Here is a 20399-nt window from a genome sequence, read left to right as displayed (position 1 = left end):
CAAAATCATTAGTTAGATTGTTAACCCTCCCACAACATCTGGACACAAGTGGTAAAGGTGAATAATAAGATGAACATGTGTTTGGATGCTCTCCCTACCACATTTTTATAATAACAGCTTAACACCTGAAGTATTAGAAATTGTCAATTGCTCGATTGCTCTCTTCAGTCAGGTATATTTCCTGCAGCACTTAAAACAGCTGTCATTAAACCACTTTTTCCATTGAACACAATGTATTTTATTTTTAAACACACTGCACACTGGCAGGGACAGGGGTTTCTAAAGTGCACTTTCTGTCCTTGAAGGAAAATTTAAGTGGTTTTGAAACCGTGACTTTTTCAAACCGCGGAAACCGTTAACCAGCCCATGCCAACCTGAGAGGCCTGAAGGGGTTGTGATCAGTGAGAAAGTCAGAGATATACTGAGGAGCTAAACCATTAAGTGCTTTATAGACTATTAGCAGGATTTTGAAAGTGATTCTGTATTGCACCGGGAGCCGATGAAGTGATTTGAGTACCAGAGTAATGTGTTCAAATGTACGTGTACATGTAAGGACTAAATAAGAGATCTTTAACAGGGAACAGGGACCCCTAAAGCTCTGATCCTAGAATCGCCCCTGGTGAGCGTACAACAACAATATTTAATTTTAAAACTATTCACATTTTGGCTGGACATATCTTTTTACATGTAATGGAGTTTTGTCAGAAAGGTGCAACAGGCTGCGGCACTTAGCCCCAATGCATTTATTTCTATAGACATCAATCAGCTCGCAAATATTTAGCTTCAAAAAGCTCAGTCATTTCCTAAAAAGACTGGTCGCTGTAGTTTTTATACAAACAAACAGTAGGATATAGCGCATTTGTTGTGGACTATTTTCAGCGGCAGATTTATTCACATTTAGTGTCCTAGTGAGTATTTGTGGCAGCAGGATGTGGAATTGAGTCAAATAAAGTACAGTGTGTGTGTGTGTGTGTATGTGTGTGTGTGTGTGTGTGTGTGTGTGTGTGTGTGTGTGTGTGTGTGTGTGTGTGTGTGTGTGTGTGTGTGTGTTTTAATGGTAATGAAGGAACATGTCACCCAGTTGAATAGTGTGGCTCACTGATGTGATTTTGACAACAGTGGAGCTCTATGGCACAGAGGAAGAAGATATATCAGGCTTTGATACAAACACACTACTTGTAAGTAGATACATTCCTTGGTTTGGGTATTTTTGTGGGGAAAAAACATAGAATATCACCAGCCTCCTCCTTTAAAAATGTAGCCTATTTTCCAGACGACAACAGACGTGTCAAACCTTGACAAGAGACTATTTGGCTCGAGGGTCTTTGACAGATGCTTGGAATAATTGAATTTTAGGGGGCATCCCTAATAACTTTAAAACTAATAGGGTGAGAGACTTGATTCCAAATCCTAGGGGGATGTTTAGTAGGGTCAAGTCTGACTCGGAGAGAACTGTTCATTGGTTGAAAGTTGTTGTCTTCAAGTAGCGTCTGGTCTTTGAGCACTTTTTTTTTTTTTTTTTAACTGTTGAACTCGACAGGAAGGTTGAGACAGAGACAGATAGGAACAGCAAGTGAGGACAGGCAAGGGGGCAGATGAGGAGAGCGGAGGCAAAATGTCTATATAGGCTGGTACTAATGGGTTAAATCTGTTTAAATGTTTATAAAGATGGTCTCTGAGGAATGTAAGACAGGCAGGGGAGACGGACAGCTCGTTCACAGACACACACACACACACACACACACACACACACAGACACTCAAACAGACAGAGGGATGAGAGACAAAGTAGCGTGTTTGTTGATGGGGGATTTTTCTTCTTTAAATGAAAACGGCAGAAATGTATCGCTCCCCACTGCTCCGCGTGGAATAATTAAGGACGGAGATGCAAAAGACTCCTTAATTAGATTTTTTAATTATTGAGGATTCACTTCTCCTTCTATAGTGGCCCAATTAAGAAAGCTCATCAAAAACTAAAGAGATGAAGAGAGGCCTCCTTCTCTCACCTCCCCCCCCCAGCCCCATCTTGTCTTCTTCTTCCCTCTTCCCCACTCTCTCATTTGACAAAAATGGACTACCTGTGCCTCCGTTTGATAGCTTGTCCTCGCTGATGAGCGAGAAATGGAAGGGACTCTCGCCGACTTTAATTAACTTGCTTGTTTTCGCGGCCCCGGTGAAAGTAAAGAGAAAAGGAGGGAGAGTGGAGAGGTGGAAAAGGGAGAGGTAAAATGCGGCGGTTGGCGTGCAGAGCTTTCCCTTTCATGATAATGAGTCTAATGATGGTGGAGATGGCATGAAGGTAATTTGACCATCGTTCTCTTTTCGGAGCGGCTGGAGTTGGCTTTGTTCTCCCTCTGATGAGGAGACACTTCAGAGAAAGAGAAGTTTGAATGAAAAGACTGAATGAGTGACAAATCCAACTTCTTAAAGTCCCTACCGTTGGCGCTGCATGTTTTAGCCCATTAACTACAAATTGTGTTTAGTTTGCGTTACTGCCAACCGTTTTCTGAAGCATTCTATCAGTGTTTAGACTGATTTCCTTCCTTGCAGGCAGCCATTGGTTTCACTTCATTTCAGGAAGCTATGAAAATCAACTTGCAGAAACTAGCTAATCCATCAGAGTGAGCGTTTAGTGGCCTTCGTTTTACGCTGTCATCATGTGGTAGTGTGGTTGAAAGCGGCGACCATTTTGAAGAACACACCCTGTTGGTGTGTTCGAGGACAGTCTGACTTTCAAGGTGTGAGAAATGGCCTGAAAGCCACGCAATAAGCAAATATAGACGCTGTGAAAATGATGAAGATTCTGTGCTATTTTGTGCATTGAAGAGGCTGCAGTGTGGCTGCCAACTCTCAAAATCTTGGGTATTGGAGTTTCATTAAATGCTCAAGAGGAAAACGAAAGCATGGGCCATTTTTTTCAAATTCTTCAAATCAAAGGTTCCTGAGAAGCAACCTCCTGTGGTTGTGTGAATAATGACTGTCCTCCCTCAGAGGCAAAGGCATCACTAGTGTAATATTACACAGTCATTAAAAAGCCCTTACACTCTTTTCACACAGACTGCATTTTACCTCTCATGAGTTATTAATTTCAAATCAATTTAGTTTGGAGTTCAATGATGTAGTTGAGTAGAAAACAACTCTGTTCTTCCATTTCCTGCACACAATTAGAATGAAAGATGTACAGCATAGACGTTTTGGCAACAGCGTGGAGTGTCACCTGCCGTCTCGACCACAAACTTCACGTTAGCATCATGCTCGCGTGGCGACAGCGTTCATGCAACACTGAGGCGAGTGTCTATACTGGCTGCATCTGGTCTGCCAATTTTAAAGCCTCGAGCTGCAGGGCAGGGAGGTTTTGGCGATCTGAGCAGAGTTCACGAGTGGCAGTAATTGTACAGTGTAGGTTACAGTTTGTCCATAAACAAACACTGCAGCTCCTCGATGCCCAAGAAGCTCCCGGGTCTTGCTTCGCTAGCTGCTGGGCAAAAGTCAAGGGAGAGTCTGGGATTACAAACCGTAGCAGATTGTGCTGCTCTCTGGCTCTGGCAAAGTGTAGATAAATATATTTATTCAGGCCGTTTTTTATAGTTCATGGCATCGCAGGGCACTGCAGGGCTTAGCAGGGTGTAGCGGGGCGCGGAGCAGTACAACGGCGGCAGCTGCAACCACCGATTGAGGTGCCACACTAATCCAAGGAAAACTGCGAGGCAAGAAAACATAAGGACTCTGGGGAATAAGCTCCCCAAAGCTAAGTTAGTAACAAGCATTTCTGGGGCTGAGTGCACACAGATGGAAAGAGAGAGGAGAGAGGAGCTCAGTGGGTCAGAGCTTTGACAATGCAGTTTGCCTTCTTCAGAGCTCGCGAAACGTCACCCCATGGAATAAAGTCTATGCTGCATATCATGAGTCATGAGCATTAGAGCACACCTTTGCTACAGGTTTGAGTGTCAGTGTGTGTTAGTTGGAACTTTGTTCTGCTGAGTCTTGGAAGACAGCGCGTATGTTTATTTCAACTATCCTTTCACTTCTCTAGTCTTTGAATCAGTATTGGTCCGTGGGGTTAGGGAGGAGGTTGAGGTAGTCGGTTGGGCATTCAAGGTGTCTGACTTGGGCACCACTGTGGTACGCATCATGCGTTCATTTGTATCAGCTATGACCATGAGCTTTGCCTAACCTTAACCTTTTTTTTTCAGACCGGAAAATATACAGCTGCCAAAGATGCTCAGTGTTCTAGATACCTCTCAGTTAGATACCTTTCTAAGTCAATTTCCGTAGTCTACGAAAAATAGTTCAAACCTGGCACCCAGGTTGCTCAGTTGGCCATATGAAGAGGTTCATTCCTCGGCGCAAAGGGCCCAGGTTTGGAATCCGACCTGCGGCAGTTTCCGCAATGTCTTCCCCCTCTCTCTCCCATGTCATGTCTGAGCTGTCCTGTTGATTTAAGGTGGACATTTCTAAATAATAATAATTGAAACCAATTGCAGACTGAAGGGAAGGAAATGAATGTAGAAACACATGGTATGCTTTGGAATACTGTTGGAGGTAATGTAATGTCTGCACAGCTTGTAGTCAATGGGCTGTAACATGGCGCACCGCCGGTGTGTTCCTTTAGAGATGTAAAGAGACAGAGAGACATACAGTTGGGAGTTCATGCTTTTCTGGGCCTCCTCACCAGAGCCCACACTAAATTAACATTGGATTCACTTTGAGACTCCCAAATCCCCCCCGGGCCCTGTCCTCTCCTTTCTCTCCTCTCCTCCACCATCCCTTCATTCCTCCATCTCCCACCTCCATCCCTGTAGCACTTGCATTCCCACAGGACCCAAATAAAGTAGCCTACGAACACTGAGCATTAATAAACGGGTACTTAAGGGGGCTGGTGGAGGAAAGAAAAAAGAAAAAAATTGTCCTACTTTAACACTTGTCACTTTCCCACCCTCTCACACGCACCTCCCACCCCCACCCCCTTCTGTTTTTTTCCTGTTCTTCTCCAATTTCATCTTCTCCTCCCTCCTAAGTGTCTGCCAGTCTATAGCCCTGTAGCTGAATAAACAGTTATAAAGGGAGGAAGAACAGACGAGAGGACATTTACTGTGTCGTTTCCCTGGAGGAATTTCTCTTTAAATTACCTGTTAAATGGCCTCCAGGGGCAGGACTTCAATGTGCGTGGGTGTGTGTGTGTGTGTGTGTGTGTGTGTGTTTGTGTGTGTGTGTGTGTCAGCATTTGTGTGTGCCTGTGTGTTATGGCACGCTACGGGGCATTTTCCTCCATTTCACACATGCCTTCCTTCCCCGAGGCATGTGGCATTGTCGAGGAGAAAAACTGGATTAAAGTGATTCTGTCCGTATGTTCCTTCTCGCCTCAGTCACTCTCTTCTTGCCTCTACATACTCTTACACACACATACACACACACACTGCTCCCCACCTCTTCTTTCCGTCTCGCCAGTTCATCAGCGAGCGGTTATGTTCGGTGTTTGACCACAGAGTCAGGGGAGTCGGGATGCCATGGACACTGCAAAAAGTGTCCACGCCCGGAAGTCATATCGTCTCTTTCTGCCTTTCTCATCACATGCTTGAAAGCAGCAAACGAGAGGACTCTTTCTCTAAATACAGTTTGGTTTATCGCAGCAATTTTTGCACAAACAAATGTGTTCACCGTGAAACAAGGCAGATTAACTTCGATTTATCTGCTCGCATTAAAATGAGCCTTTCAAGCAAGATAAACATGTTGATGCACCGCAATTAGAGACATTGTCTCACTGATTTTCTTTAGAGAGAATGCTGACAAACACACATTTGCAGACTCTGACAGTGTTCACAAAATCTGTGGCTGTGGATTTACGAAGACACCTCCGCAGATTTCCCGCAAATTTTAAACAAATTTAATAAAAATTGAATTAAAACTGAGAACGTTCACACCTCTCCACCGCAAGCAAACATGCAGATATTTATTGTCGATCACCACTGAAAACTGAAGAAAAAAACAGAAGAAAAATCTGCAGATTCCGTTTTGGTCTGCTAAAGAGGTTCCTTTGTTTGCCGGTTAGCTTTCAGTACCCGCCGGCTGTGGCTGCAAGAGGAAGAACGCTTGTCCACTAATCGGAAGGTCGGTGATTTGATCCTTGGCCCTTGCCGTCTATCTATCTATCTATCTTGCACCCGGCGCAGCGCAGCACAAAGCAAAGCCCGATGCACAACTGTCTTTGCTAGTTTAAGACCGACGCAGTTGTCAATTTCCCGTCCAGCGCCCACGTCGTTTAAATAGCAAATGCACCTGCGCCCATCTGTGCGCCCACTGGCATGCTGGTCTTACAGGGAGGTGTGTTCAGGTGCATTCTGGGCGTGCTGGTCTTACAGGGAGGTGTGTTCAGGTGCATTCTTGGCGTATTGCTATCCTGAGGCAGCAGGAAGCGATCGCGCCATTGACCAACAAAAACCTGGTCTAAAGTCAATAATGCAGCATTTCATTGTTATTTTAATAGCAAATTAGTCAAATGCGCCAGGCGCTTCACGTCGTGCGCTTAGATCGTTAAAATAGGGCTCTACATGTTGAAGTGTCCTTGCCGATCCTCGCCATCGGTGTTGTGAATGTTTACCTGATGAGCAGGTGGCACCTTGTTTGGCAGCCTGTATGGCCTATTTTTCTTTTACAAACTTTTTTAACCCTCCTGTCGTCCTCGGGTCAAACTTGACCCATTTTCAAAAAGTTTCCATATTTTAGAAATTTAGTTTTCTTTCAACCAAATTGTCAAAAAAATAACGTGAATGGCTGCATAAAAACGCTCTTCACAAGAAAAATAAATGATCAGTTCACTACTTTAAATTTTATAGTATTTTGGCTGATATTTGAGAAGTTAGTTGTTCATTTTCATGTTCTATGCTATACCTAAACAGGAAGCTTCCTTGGCGTTGCGATAGCTCTAACATGTCTTGATGCTGCAGTGCATATTCTGGTCTGCTGTGATGGATTTCTCCCTGTTAATTGCTGAATGTCAGTGATCTAGTATTTCTAGTGTGGCTCTGCTGGAAATGTCTCAGAAGAACGTTGTGTTGTTTGCCAGTTAATTACTCATCCCAGCCAGTTTCTTTTTAATCAAGTGCTTCAAGTGTTTTTGGGAGGATTTTCCCTTTAAATCTAATCAAATGGTCTGTTAAAATGGGTAGTTTTCCAAGAACTGATTTGCATTTGAAATGAGAGCAAGAATTTGAGTTGTTGTCTCAATGAAATTGTTATCGATTCTTTATTTCTAACTTAATACAACATACGGTGCATAGTTTCTTGCACAACATTATTCGAATTAAAAACAAGGAAGACAAATTGTAAACAGGTCAAAGGTTCAGAACTCCATTTCGATGCGGTTGTACTGTGAGCAAGATATTTTTTGCAGCGTGCTGTGACCACAGGACAGGCTTCATCCTTTCCCTCGAGGGCAGATCGCTGCTCCGTGTCCCTTCTGCCACGTTGGCATCAGGCTAACAGTTCTTGCCACTTGCCCCCACCCCATCCCGGATGCAGGAGAGGGAGCCATCCTGCCACCCCGCCTTCCACCTCGCTGCCCACCCAACACCTCCTCCACTTCCCCCCCCGAACAAGCCACCAACTCTGGGTGATCTGGCTAATCTCCACCATTCACACACTGAAGTGCAGAAGACCGGAGGAGAGGGTGGGGTGGGGTGGGTTGGCGGGGGGGTGGGGACTCCCTCTCCCTTCCTTTTTTTTCTATTGTCTTTCTGTTCGTTTTTTTTCTCCTCTCCCCTCGTTTCCTCCTCTCCACCGGAGAACTTTGAAATAATTTGCGTCTCGTGGGTTTTCTACACATTCTAATTTCCAACTAAATGGGACATCTGTTTGAGAAAAGGAAGATTTGCCACGGTTGCCAAGGCAACTATCACTCTGAAAGGAAGGGGGGGGGGGGGGGGGGGGAAAGGAAAAAAAACAGCTTTTATGGACAGAATTAGACTTTGGTGGAATATTATCCCTGCAAGACAAACAGCAGCGGGGCCTGTTCTCCTTTTCTCTTTCTCTCTTCCCATCCCTCTTCATGTCATCCTCCCTCTCTGTCTCTTTATCGTCTCTCATTCCACTTTCCCCATCTCCCACTGTCTGTCTGTCTGTCTCTGGGCTCTTTTCTCTTTTCTCGCACCCTCATGTCCCCCTCCCCTTTTCCCTGTTTCCCTTCCTTACCCTCTTTTGTCTCTCTATCCCTCATGCTGCAGCATCATCAGAACTATCATTGTGAAATCTGCCTCCAATTAGAGGCCTAAACCCCACTGTCCAACCCCCAGCCGCCCACCCGTGACAGCTTTTCCGCTGTCTGAAATATTCTCATCCGTGGTGTTGAAGCCCACCTCACACTCCCTGGTAATTGGTCATTATTTAGAACAGGAAGGGACAAATGTGCTTTCCCCAGCGCGTCTAAATGCAAGTTAAACGGCCCTTCATTATGCCTGCGCTAACAGTAAGGAATGGTGGTGTGCGTGCGTGCGTGCGTGCGTGCGTGCGTGCGTGCGTGCGTGCGTGCGTGCGTGCGTGCGTGTGTGTGTGTGCGTGTGTGTGTGCGTGTGTGTGTGTGTGTGTGTGTGTGTGTGTGTGGGGGGGGGTCTTGGCAGTTGTGTAAAATGTCACATGCTGCAGTCCAGACACGACAAGACAATGTGGGGAAGGATTTCTTCCCCTTCCCTGTTTGAAGGCAGGAAGTCTGAAAGTTGGAAAACAGGTGAAGCGCCGCTGAGTCTGTTTGTATTAATTTTAAAAAATCTGCTGTGTGCCCAACCTGAGGAACGAGCCGAGGGGAATGAATTGGGTTGAGAGAAAAAGCGAGAAAAAAGAATAGGGTTGTTTTCTGTTAAAGGTGCAGTAGGTAAGACTTATAAAACTAACTTTCTGTCATATTTGCTGAAACTGACCCTATGTTCTAGTAGAACTACATGAAGCAGGTAATTAAAAATAAATCCAGCTCCTCTGGCACCACCTATAGCCTGGAGTGAGATTTGCAAAAATCCACCACTCCCTGTTCAGATGCACCAATCAGGGCCAGGGGGGGTGTCTAACTGCGTGTCAGTCACTGCTCATGCACACGCATTCATTCTCCCTTGTGGGGGGAGGGGCTTAGGAGACCGTTTTGGGCTTTAGCAGAAAGGGGGGAGGGACTGAGAAGTTGTCCATGTTCAAATTTTTTGCCGTCATTTTTTGACAGTCATTATCACTGTCGATATAGTTAAAGAATCGATCTATGGCTGCAGCGGTGCTCGGCATAACAATCCATTTGATACTGTGCATTGCACAAGACACTGGAGCTGCTTTACCTGCTCCAACACAAACCTCAAACCAGTGCTTGATTGGAATAAAAAAGGTGGCAGTACTTGAAACTAGCAGAATGCATAGCAGAACCTCACAAATCATGCACAAGCAATATTAATGTGAGAAATATAGTTACAATATTTCCCGAGGCATTTTTCCCCCCGCTTTGTTAGAAGCACTATGTGTCAGTGGTTCTTAGCTCAATTGATATCCAAGTGCAAGAGTCGGAGTGGTGCCCCAAAACAGCTCTTGAGGAATATATCATGAAAATTTGCTAAAGTAATAATACTGTTTAAAACATCAAATCTTGTCAGCTGTAAAGATTGAAGCAGCTATGGACTTAAGGCTATGTTGATAGACTTCAACCTTTATTACAACTGAACATGTCAATATTTTACAACAGTGAGGTTTTCAGGTTTCAGTAGCCCTGTGATCCAGAAGCCTGCAGGCAGATAAAGCGTTGTAACCTGTTTGGTTCAGGTCAAATGGTTTAGATCCACACATTCTCACTCCCATCGCTTAAAATACGGAAGCTTGGTCAGGTGCCTCTTTGGCGTTGTTATTGACGCTAAAAGTCTTTAGCGTCATATCTAAACGCGCTTTATCTAAACGCGCTGGGTCAGGACTATTGGTGTCACTTTTGACGCAGTTAGTTTTAGGGCAAGATGGTAGGTGGGCTTATAAAAGGTACTTTTACGTGACACGCGGGACAAGAACGGGACAGTTGGGTTTAGGAAAAGAAGAACGGGACAGCTGGGTTTAGGTAAAGAAGAACGGGACAGCTGGGTTTAGGTAAAGAAGAACGGGACAGTTGGGTTTAGGAAAAGAAGAACGGGACAGTTGGGTTAAGGAAAAGAAGAACGGGACAGTTGGGTTTAGGAAAAGAAGAACGGGACAGTTGGGTTTAGGTAAAGAAGAACGGGACAATTGGGTTTAGGAAAAGAAGAACGGGACAGTTGGGTTTAGGTAAAGAAGAACGGGACAGTTGGGTTTAGAAAAAGAAGAACGGGACAGTTGGGTTTAAGAAAAGAAGAACGGGAATAGTTGGGTTTAGGAATAGATCGCGCGTGGGGTCATAAAATGAACGTTTCAGTGACACGCAGGACACAAACCCCGGTCTCCGGGGTTAAATTCCTGTGTTGTGCGGAATTTCGGGCTGTCATACTACTCGCAACCGTTGTCGCTCTTAATACTACGTCATCATCACGCAATGTGGAGCTGCTGCTCTGCCCGGTTCGTTCCATACATACGCTGAGGGGTGCTTATTGCGTCGTATCTGACGCTGAGAGCCACTGCCCAAGTGTCCGTATTTTACGAGTTGGGAGTGAGAATGGGTTTTTTGGTTAGTCTGGTGTAAAAGTAAAGCAGTCAATCAATCTCTGGTACAGACATCCGAGGTGGGAGGTGGGACTTGGTGCGGTTTAAATCAGACTCTTTGTTTGTGGCGTGAAAGCAAAGCAGACCAACCACAATATTTTGTGATAGTAGATATGTGATTTTAACATGAATTTAAAAGCCAAACTACTATTAACTCAGATGATAGGAAAGCAATCTCTCAATGTACTGCCTGTATTTGTACAAGGTCATTTGGTAACAATGATAGCACATATGTGTACTGGCATCCTTTCTGACACATCAGAAGGTGAAACAGAGTTAAAGCAGAAGTGCAATGGCCTTTGAGACATGTGTGACTCCAGATAAGATCAATGATCAGATTCAATAAAGTGACCTGATGTCAGTCACCAGGATTTGATTTCATGTGGATCCATGATTGTGCAGGATGACATCACCATACCTGTCCAATGAATGAGATCCCTGTCAGCCTGTACCGCTTGCTTTGTTTGAAATAATTCAATTCAAGTTTATTTATAGTGTCAAATCATAACAGAAGTTATATCAGGACACTTTAAAGATAGAGTAGGTCTAGACCACACTATAATTTACAGAGACCTAACAATTCCCCCCAAGAGCAAGCATTTGGTGCAACAGGTCTTAGGCTCTTGGTGGGCGGCCATCTGCCGCTGCCGGTTGGGAGTCAGTAGTCGTGTTTCCATTCAGCCTTTTTTGATGAGCATTTTGAAGTATCACATTACACAGTAGAGAAGCTGAATGGAAATGGCAAGAATTGATAAAGCGTCCTGAATTGCGCAAAAAAGGTTTTACACTCGCCTGAGGTGTTTTTTTGCTTTTGTGGAAAGAGTTAATGTGCTAAATATAGAAAAGATATGGAAAAGGCTTGGCCCAATTAGTTCTGACGTAGCAATGGACTGATCAGCTGTTTCGGCTGACGGCATCTTCCCGGATATAACGTGTCTTTGTCTCCGACAGCATGAAACATGGCCAATACTAGCTGACACAAAAGAACAATTGAATCTTGCCCAATTGGACCAAATTCTGAAGACCTCTGTCCATTTTTCTCTCGGGGTTAGATGGTTTTGTTTCTGGAACTCCTTCTACTCTGTTACTGGTGGATTACAGCCATGCGTAGCCTATAGCGCCACATTTTTGAACAAACTACGCTACTAGTCTAGTCTTGAATTTCCCCTTGGAGATCAATAAAGTATCTATCTATCTATCTATCTATCTATCTATCTATCTATCTATCTATCTATCTATCTATCTATCTATTCCCTTCAAACCAGTTGATGGAAACGTGCCTAAGTCACATTTCTTTTTTGCGATATTTCAAACGTTCCCTTAAAATTTACCTGACAATTGAATGGAAACGCCGCTATTGTGAACATGAAGCACACCAGAACTAAAAGACAGCAATGTACCAAACCAAAGGTTTGACGGTATAAACGCCTCACCTCGCAACATATTTTGTCATGTGGAGAACTCTATGGTTTTATCTAGGGCTGAACGATTAATCGTTTTTAAATCGAAATTTGAAAGAATGCGATTAGCTAATCGTAAAGACTGCAATTAATCAACTGTGAATATTTAGTTGAATGTTTGGCGTAACATATGGTTCAACATATTTTATTCCTCTTTTTATTATTATATCTACTGTTTTTTCACAAGATGCTGGAATAATGTTACATATCACAGATTGTTGTTGATTGTCAGTGGATTTATTTTTTATGACTTTATTTAAAATGATGGTAGAAGTTGCATTATGTAGATGCTGCTATTGAACTGAGGCAGATCAGACATTTCACTTTACAAGAAAGTACCAATATTTTTTTTTATTGGAATTGTTTTTTATTATTATAACTTTAGCTTTTGTGATAAATGTTCTGTGTTTGACTCTTCAACGTTCCATGCTTATTAAAAGAAAAACCCTTCATATCCATATTCTCATCCTTGCATAAGAATATAGAACCGTTTTGATGGTGTCTCATGATATAATGCTCCATGACATGTTTTATCTGTTACAAAGTGAATATTGAACTTTAGCTTAATTTTTATTTATTTTTTTATCGCAAATCGAATCATAATCGCAATATCTAGCAGAAAAATCACAATTAGATCTTTTCCCCAACTCATTCAGCCCTACTTTTATCCAAGAGAGTCTACACTGAGTTGAAGTTAGTTTAAGGTTGGTATTGACTTCTTGTATCTGTGTACCTTCAATTATTAGAAGTATGTATGCAGTGACAGTACTCAGTGGTGAGCACAGGCCCAATTCAAGCCCTGCCCACACACCTCATTCTACTGTCCCCAGTGCCCACACACACGCTTGAATTAGGCCTCCTGTGTCGCCTGTGCAGCTCCAGGTAACTCCAAATGACACAGCAACTCACCCACCTGCTCTGTCAGCACACATACTCTCATCCACACACGCTGCAGCCTACACCTGCTGTACCGAGGGAGGCTTACGCAGGGCTGAAACCATGTGCTCTGATCCGGCCCGCCTTCATCCCCTGCGCATCCAGCACACATCCCGAGCCTCCGCAGATTCTCCTGCGCTCATCCCCTCTTCCTGGTTATGTTTGTCCACCCATCTGCCTGTCTTCAGATCCCTCCCTCCTCCTCCTTCCACCCTCCCATGCTCACATTTTCACACTCTCCTCCCTGAGAAGATTTTTTTTTTGTTCTTTTCAGAATTCTTTTACACACTCCACTTCGGCCGATTAGCGCGTCGTTAACTTTTTTTCCATGTCGCCGTTCCCCCTTCCCAGTGAGAGTCGTCTCCGGCGGGAGCTCATTATCGCCGGGCATGAAGCTGACTGCCAGGGTCCCGGCTGATTTGTCACATCCCAGTTCCCTTCCGCCGTCGAGCCCAGCAGATTGGGGGTGTTGTTGAGTGGTGTATGTCAGTGTGTGTGTGTGTGTGTGTGTGTGTGTGTGTGTGTGTGTGTGTGTGTGCGTGTGTGCGTGTGTGTGTGCGTGTGTGTGTGTGTGTGTGTGTGTGTGTGTGTGTGGGGATGGAGAGAATTGTATAGAACTGCCTGCTCTGGGGAGCATCGCAAAGTGTTTTTCTACGGCCTGTGCTTGTTACTGTCTTGTTTCTTGACAGTAACTCTTGTCGGCAGAGAGGGACGACGGCAAGTCACGTTGCGCGTGTATCGAGCATTTCCCTGTCATGTCGCTGGTATTGTTTACAGTAATTCATGCAGTTTTGTTTATGGCTTTGTATTGTACTGTGAAATGGAAATTGCGCCCTGGCAGTGCTTCATCCACTTACAAGATGCATGAGATGTGGTGGAGACTGGGGGAGGAGGAAATCAGCAACACAGGCAAAGATTTATGACTCAAACAGACAGTTTTCAGCATGTTGGCTTCATCAGTGTGTGTAGATCAATTCATCTAGTAGTCTGACAATGGTTTGACTTAAGTATTCTGTGGCAGCATCGTATTTCTCTGAGTTGTAGATTGAAATAAGGATGGACAATGTTAACATTGCATTGAATCTAACCACAAACCATGTTTCTGGGATTAGTTTTGTATTGTATGGCTCCTGCAGGCTTTAGTATCCTTGAAAGTTGCTGGATTTGACCAATTAAATTAACGGTCGTAAAGCTAAATGAATAGACGAATGAAAGGACAGCCTCAAGTGCTTGATTAAAAGTCATTCAGGGGTAATTCATAATTGCGCCTAACCAGTCCAAACAAAACATTAAGGCCTCACTTCTTCCCAACCCTCTGATGGAGGTTTGATTCTGCCTCATCTCAACAAAAACAGACCAATTTGAGTCTTTATATGTCAGCAAACATTGAAAAGTCTGAGTTTGGTTGAGTGTGAGTAAGTGTTTTTTTTCCACAAGTAGATTTGCAAGGTATGATCGAACCTAATCAACTCATTAGTGGTCCTCAAAGTGGGGTCCAGGGACCCAATGACATAACTGCTGAATTAATTTAAATGACCAGTTGATCCCAATTAGAGTATTATGAGAATCACTCTGCTACTTTCTCCTTTTGCTGACTGGTAGAATATAAATTAGAGACTCGACTTACAGTCAGTGATAGATATACTATGGTGGTAAATAAGAAGGTGGGACACAGCTGGGTTACAAACCGCCTTGGGGCCTCAGAACTCAAGGGCCCCAGGACACTCCAGCCTCACTGTGTGGCAAATGATTTCTGCCAATTTAATTATAACTTTGTTTGTGAATAGGTCCAACTGACATGAAAGGGCACTTGGTGATTTAATTAAGGTGACCCACCTTAATTAAGTTGACTTGCCCTTGGTCTATATCAACGACGATTCATTTAGGGGATTGCTCGGGTGCTGCCGGAAGATCTGCCGGATGTCCCTCATTTTCGGCCAGATGTCCGTCCCCTTCCTCTTTCTTTGTGTTGGCGTTCTAAACTCCGGTGGATTTCTGAGGACTATGGTTAACTGCTCCTCAGATCTCTGCAGGGTAAATCCAGACAGCTACCTAGACTATCTGTCCAATCTGAGTTTTCTGTTGCACGACTAAAACTACTTTTGAACGTACACATGTTCTAGTTCTAGGCTGGTTTTTAAAGCAGAGTTTTGAGCCAAAGGCGCTCTCCATGCACACAAGTGTTTTTAGCTCCAGTAGAAGAACTGATCTCCGTTTAAAGTAACACAGCCAAACCCCATATCTCATAAACATCCTTGTATACTGGGCATTCGCGTGCCGGGGTAAACAGAAGTCATCATACGCAGCAGAGAACGAGACGTCATGACCCAATCAGGCGGTGAAACATTGGCGTCAGAAGTATAAATCAAGGTTAACCCGTCAATTAATGCACTGAGATCTGTGAGTGATAAAGTCACACGTTTGCTTTCAGCATCAGCCAGCAGCGATTCCCACTCATTGTCCATGTTTACTCAGTTCTTATATTACTTACACTTTGAACAAAGTCTGTGTATTTCGTTTATTTTCCTTCCAAGCCGAACTTCACTAGCCTGTAGCGTTAGCTGCTAACATTAGCCGCCATGCAGAGTAGCCTTCCTCCCTCGACGTGCAGAGCAGTGAAATCCTCTCAACGAAAACAAACTCAGATATGTAGCTTGAACCGGGTGGAAACACCAAAATGTATGTTGCACCCTCAGAATGAACTGCCAGGAACACGTCCATCTTCATTTTGCAACGTGACGTCAAGACCCAATCAGGCGGCGAAAACATTGCCGTCAGTGTCGGAGTTGCCAAAGGTCTCCATTTGCGACTTGCGAATTGAGACTACAACACAACCCCGCAGATTCCAAACCAACACGGGGTCAGAAGTGTTTTCCAATTACTCCGGTTTAGGGGCTCTGAAACGCCAGAGCAGGGGGAATGGGAGGTATAAACGTAGCAATGTAAATATAGCCTTAGTCAATTTTCCAAAGACTATAGACAGAAATACACTTGTGATATCAATGTGTTTGAAATGATGCATGAAGCTCCTAGAATCTCCCGTCTGATGTGATGCTTGTGGAATATAATACATCAAATATTCTTATATACTTCAGTTTTATTATATATACTTCAGTTTCTATATGTTGCTCTCACTTAATTGCATGCACACATATCTCTTCTCTTCACCTATTACAGGAGATAGCAACAGGATGTAGCAACAGGGGGTCCGAGCAGGGAAGTATCATAAAACTGGTTTGAAGTAGGTTAAAGAACATGTCGTGCCCTTTTGACCCGAGCCTCAACATATGGTGTAGCCTATAACGTATGTGTGTGTGTTTGAACCCCAATAAAAAGGGCGGTAAGAGGAAGAGAGATCAGAACTCACTTGGTTAGTGCAGGCTGAGGAGCCTGTAAGAAGAAGTGTTGTTCTCCTTCAGCTGAAGCCTATTGTGTGTTTAACTTACTGTGTCTGTGAAGTTATTACTATCTATTACAGTGAAGAAGTCCTCACCTGGGAGTGCACCTTAGAAGCACAACATGCTGCAGTCATAAAAACGTTTGATTCATGTGTAATGTACCTTCACTGAAGGATGGCTCTGTCGCTGTCTACAGTTCAATACTAACTCAACAAACAGTTTGAACACACTCCCTGTAGGACCAAATCTTGTGAACCGAGGGTGCGTGACACGAAACCCTTGGCTCTCCTCCTGACATCAGACTTGGATAGAGAGCAAAAGTGGCTGGTTAGAGAGAAAGATGGAGAGGGAGTGAGTGTCAGAAATGCAGAAGAGAGCAGGAACAGGGGACCTCCACTATTCATCTATCACTAATCCTGTGAATTATTCCTTCCCTCTGCTTGCCCGGCACGATCCCACATGCCCCTCTTTGTGTCCGTCTTTGCTTTTGCTCCTCATGTCTTTGTTTGGCGATGTTGTGTCTCCTTTCATTTCAGGTTTTTTTTTTCCCCCGTCTTCCTTTTCCTCCACCGCTTGCTCTGCATCGTTCTCTTTGTCTGCCTATCTATCATTCCTCATCCCAGAAGCCTCCCTCTATTCCTTTTTTCTTCTTTTCTACACACACCCTCCACCCCTCTATAACAACTTATTTTATTAAAAAAACAGGAAACATCCAGGAGACTGAGACCTGCCAGGTGTGTCTGTGTGTAATTGATGCTGGCCTTGAGGTGTGATATTTCAGCGTTTCAACAAACAAGCAGATTTTACAGCCTTGGGGATGGATGGATGGATAGATGTAAAGGAACGATGGATGGACAAATGAGAGGAAGTTGGTGTGATGGCTGTGCGGTTTTTGGAGGGAGGCAGCTGCCAGTGACAGCAATCACTTGGGGAATGGATAGGGAAAAGAATCTGTGCTGTTTGAGAAGAGGAAAACACATTATTCACAAATGTTTTCAGCCGGAGAGTTTTTGTTCATTTCCTGTTGACAGAATATTAGATGATATTGAAGCTCCTCCAAAAAGGGTTAAAGGATCATTCCAGTTCCTATTGGTAATAATGGCATCGTACCGAGTTAAGTAGTGAGTACATGTACAATGCCATCGTGCTCATTGTATCTGGTTTGTTATGTCCATATACAAACTGAAATGTTGAATGTCTATCATTCCCAATGTATTATCTAGTGCACTATATTCTCTGTCTTCCATTGTATTTGTCCCAATTCTTAGGATGAAATGTATGCACTATAAACCTCAAAATTAACAGTAGGCAGTGTCCACGGCACTTTCTACTGACAATCCCACAATGCAATGAACAGTGTTGGGGAGTAACAGAATACATGTACCGGCGTTACGTATTCAGAATACAAATTATGAGTAACTGTATTCCGTTACAGTTATAATTTAAATAGTTGGTATTTAGAATACAGTTACATTGTTGAAATCAATGGATTACATGACGATACTTGTGTTTCACGAGTTTATTCACTCTCTGAATAAATTAAGGCAACTACATGCATTTCCCAGAAGCCCCAATATGAAAACGAAAAAATTTGCTATTTGTGTGATCACTGATAGAGAGATGAAGCCGGAACTGACACAACAGAGCCAGGGCAGGAATGTGTTTCTATCTTGGAAATTCAAACAGCACTTCACATTAAAGAAAGAGAAGGGAGAACGAAATATAACTGTGCAGTGCAACCTCTGCTTGCCAGCAACCAACCTCCTTTCAGCGTCCAAATTACTCCACCTCCAACCTGAAGAAGCATCTTAAAGTAAGTTTTTTTTTAGCCAAGGGTAGTCGTCTGCTGTAGTTTTACTGGTCACCTTGCTATTTTACAGTTGACGTGCGACTTTACATTCTCCTATGTGCTGATTTACTATCCCCAGAGCCGTTGAAAGACTGACTAGCCCTGTTTGACATGTTAGCTAACGTTAGCTAAAATTAGCTCGTGGTAGCTTAGACTGCAGTTAGATTTTTGTAGTATGCAGTTCGGGACTACAAATACAACAATCTATCTGCTTGTTCAGGTACACATTCAGCCAGTTGGAACAGAAGAACACACCAGAATAGGACTGTTTAGTAAGCTGTATGTGATGGCCACATTCCTACACTTATAAAATGGAATTCAATGTGGAAGTAATCCAAGTATTCAGGATATGTTACTCAGATTGAGTAACATAACGGAATATGTTACAAATTGACCCTTCGCTAAGCCACACCCGAAAACCGCCACAGGCCAATCGTGGCTTAGCAACTGAAACTAGGTGCGGGAGGTCTGTCAAGCTTACAAGCAAGGGAAACATCTGATCAAATCTGACACCCGGTATCCTAAATGTTTGGATGGGGTGCTGGAATTTTTTCCCTTCCCGAAACCTAAAACCCAAGGGGAGAAATGCCGGGCGTGGATCAAGCAGTGTGGGAGGCCCCATTCACAACTAAATGTCGACAGGATTAACAAAAACACATACGTTTGCTCCAAGGCAAGAACAAGCTAATGTTAGCTAGCTAGCTAACTCAGCACAGCATTGCTTGGACATAATGACGGTTCTTTGTTCATATATTTGAACGTAAAATAAGATGATTAAAGGCAAGACGGAGGCTCACTGACATACTTTAAAATATATTTCAGCATTTTGTTAATCGCTAAAAATATAAGCAGGAGAATGTTATCATTGCAAAGTGGTCAGGCTAATGTCTGGTGTTTATTCTACAAAACTTATGGATAAGATGTTTGATTTATAATTATTAGATTATTTTCAAATTCCACTTACCCTGCTGTGCATGAACATAGCTGTTCCTCAATTTGTGTGTTTCCCATTTGAATAGTCAGCGTATGAGGCGGCTCACATTATGGCATGACCTATAGGCTTTAGCTTCAATTTTGATGAAATTATTCTCTAATCGGTTGCATATTATGTCGTGAATATATCCCTTGAATGCATACTGCAGTCCCTTTTGTCTTGCTCTCTCAGATATTTCACCTGTTTGCCAAAAATTACTAATTATCTCCTTGGGAATGTCTGACACCGGTGCATACATACTGTAATAGACGTGCCAGGCACGAAAGCTTGTCAGGCGTAGCGACAGTAACTAAGGAGGGCGGGGCTTAGCGAAGGGTCAATTACATTTTTGGGCATGTATTCTGTATTCTGTAACGGAATACGTTTTGAAAGTATCCTTCCCAACACTGGCAATGAAACATTAAAAATATTACATTCATCAGTGTTGATGCAAAGGGATGATGACTTATAAGTGTCCAAAATCTCAATTTACTGCTTTCTGTAGAGCAGGGGGTTTAACGTTGTGACACTGTGGGCCTCCATCCAAAATGAAGACAACTGTGCCCCGGAGACAACTGCGGAATGTAAAATGTTGCAATGGAGTGAGTTACGCTGAGGGCTAGAACTTAAACCCCTTCTTTATTTTGCCTGTATTTATTAACATTTTGGCAAATTGTGCCTATTAAAAGAATGCCAAACTAGACATATTTGACTAAGTTTTGACTCCGAGGAAGTTTTAAACACCTGAACAGCCTCCATGAGCTGTGTGTTGGTAAAGCAGACGAATTAGCTGCCAAACTCCAATAACTAACTTTCTGTTGTTTTTAGAACACCAGCATGCACCTGTCTCTTCCACCTAACACAGTATTGCCTCTTGTCTCCTCCTCCCTCACAGTTATAGACTAAACAACCAATCAATTTACCATACACATAATCAACAGGTAAATCGATGATGTTACAGCCCTGAAATGGTGTGTTTGTTTGATGAGATAAACAGCATCTGCCTGTGTGATATACTATACAGCGCGCACACACACACACACATAGCACACACACACACACACACACACACACACACACACACACACACACACACACACACAC

The 20399-nt window shown here is 43.4% G+C and overlaps 1 protein-coding gene and 1 long non-coding RNA gene across 2 annotated transcripts in view; both read left to right on the top strand.

Moving 5' to 3' along the window:
* mpped1 (metallophosphoesterase domain containing 1) overlaps nt 1–20399 on the top strand; it is a 94650-nt gene that overhangs the window by 45079 nt on the left and 29172 nt on the right. The window lies entirely within an intron of this gene.
* LOC116042121 lies at nt 1932–16595 on the top strand. The gene is made up of 3 exons (XR_004103112.2): nt 1932–1943; nt 3348–3351; nt 16501–16595. It is a non-coding gene; the product is annotated as an uncharacterized LOC116042121 (long non-coding RNA).

This window comes from Sander lucioperca, chromosome 20 (assembly GCF_008315115.2).
Source record: "Sander lucioperca isolate FBNREF2018 chromosome 20, SLUC_FBN_1.2, whole genome shotgun sequence".
Lineage (NCBI taxonomy): Eukaryota > Metazoa > Chordata > Actinopteri > Perciformes > Percidae > Sander > Sander lucioperca.
The sequence above is the reverse complement of the archived record's forward strand: the minus strand, read 5'-3'. Positions and strand labels throughout refer to the sequence as shown.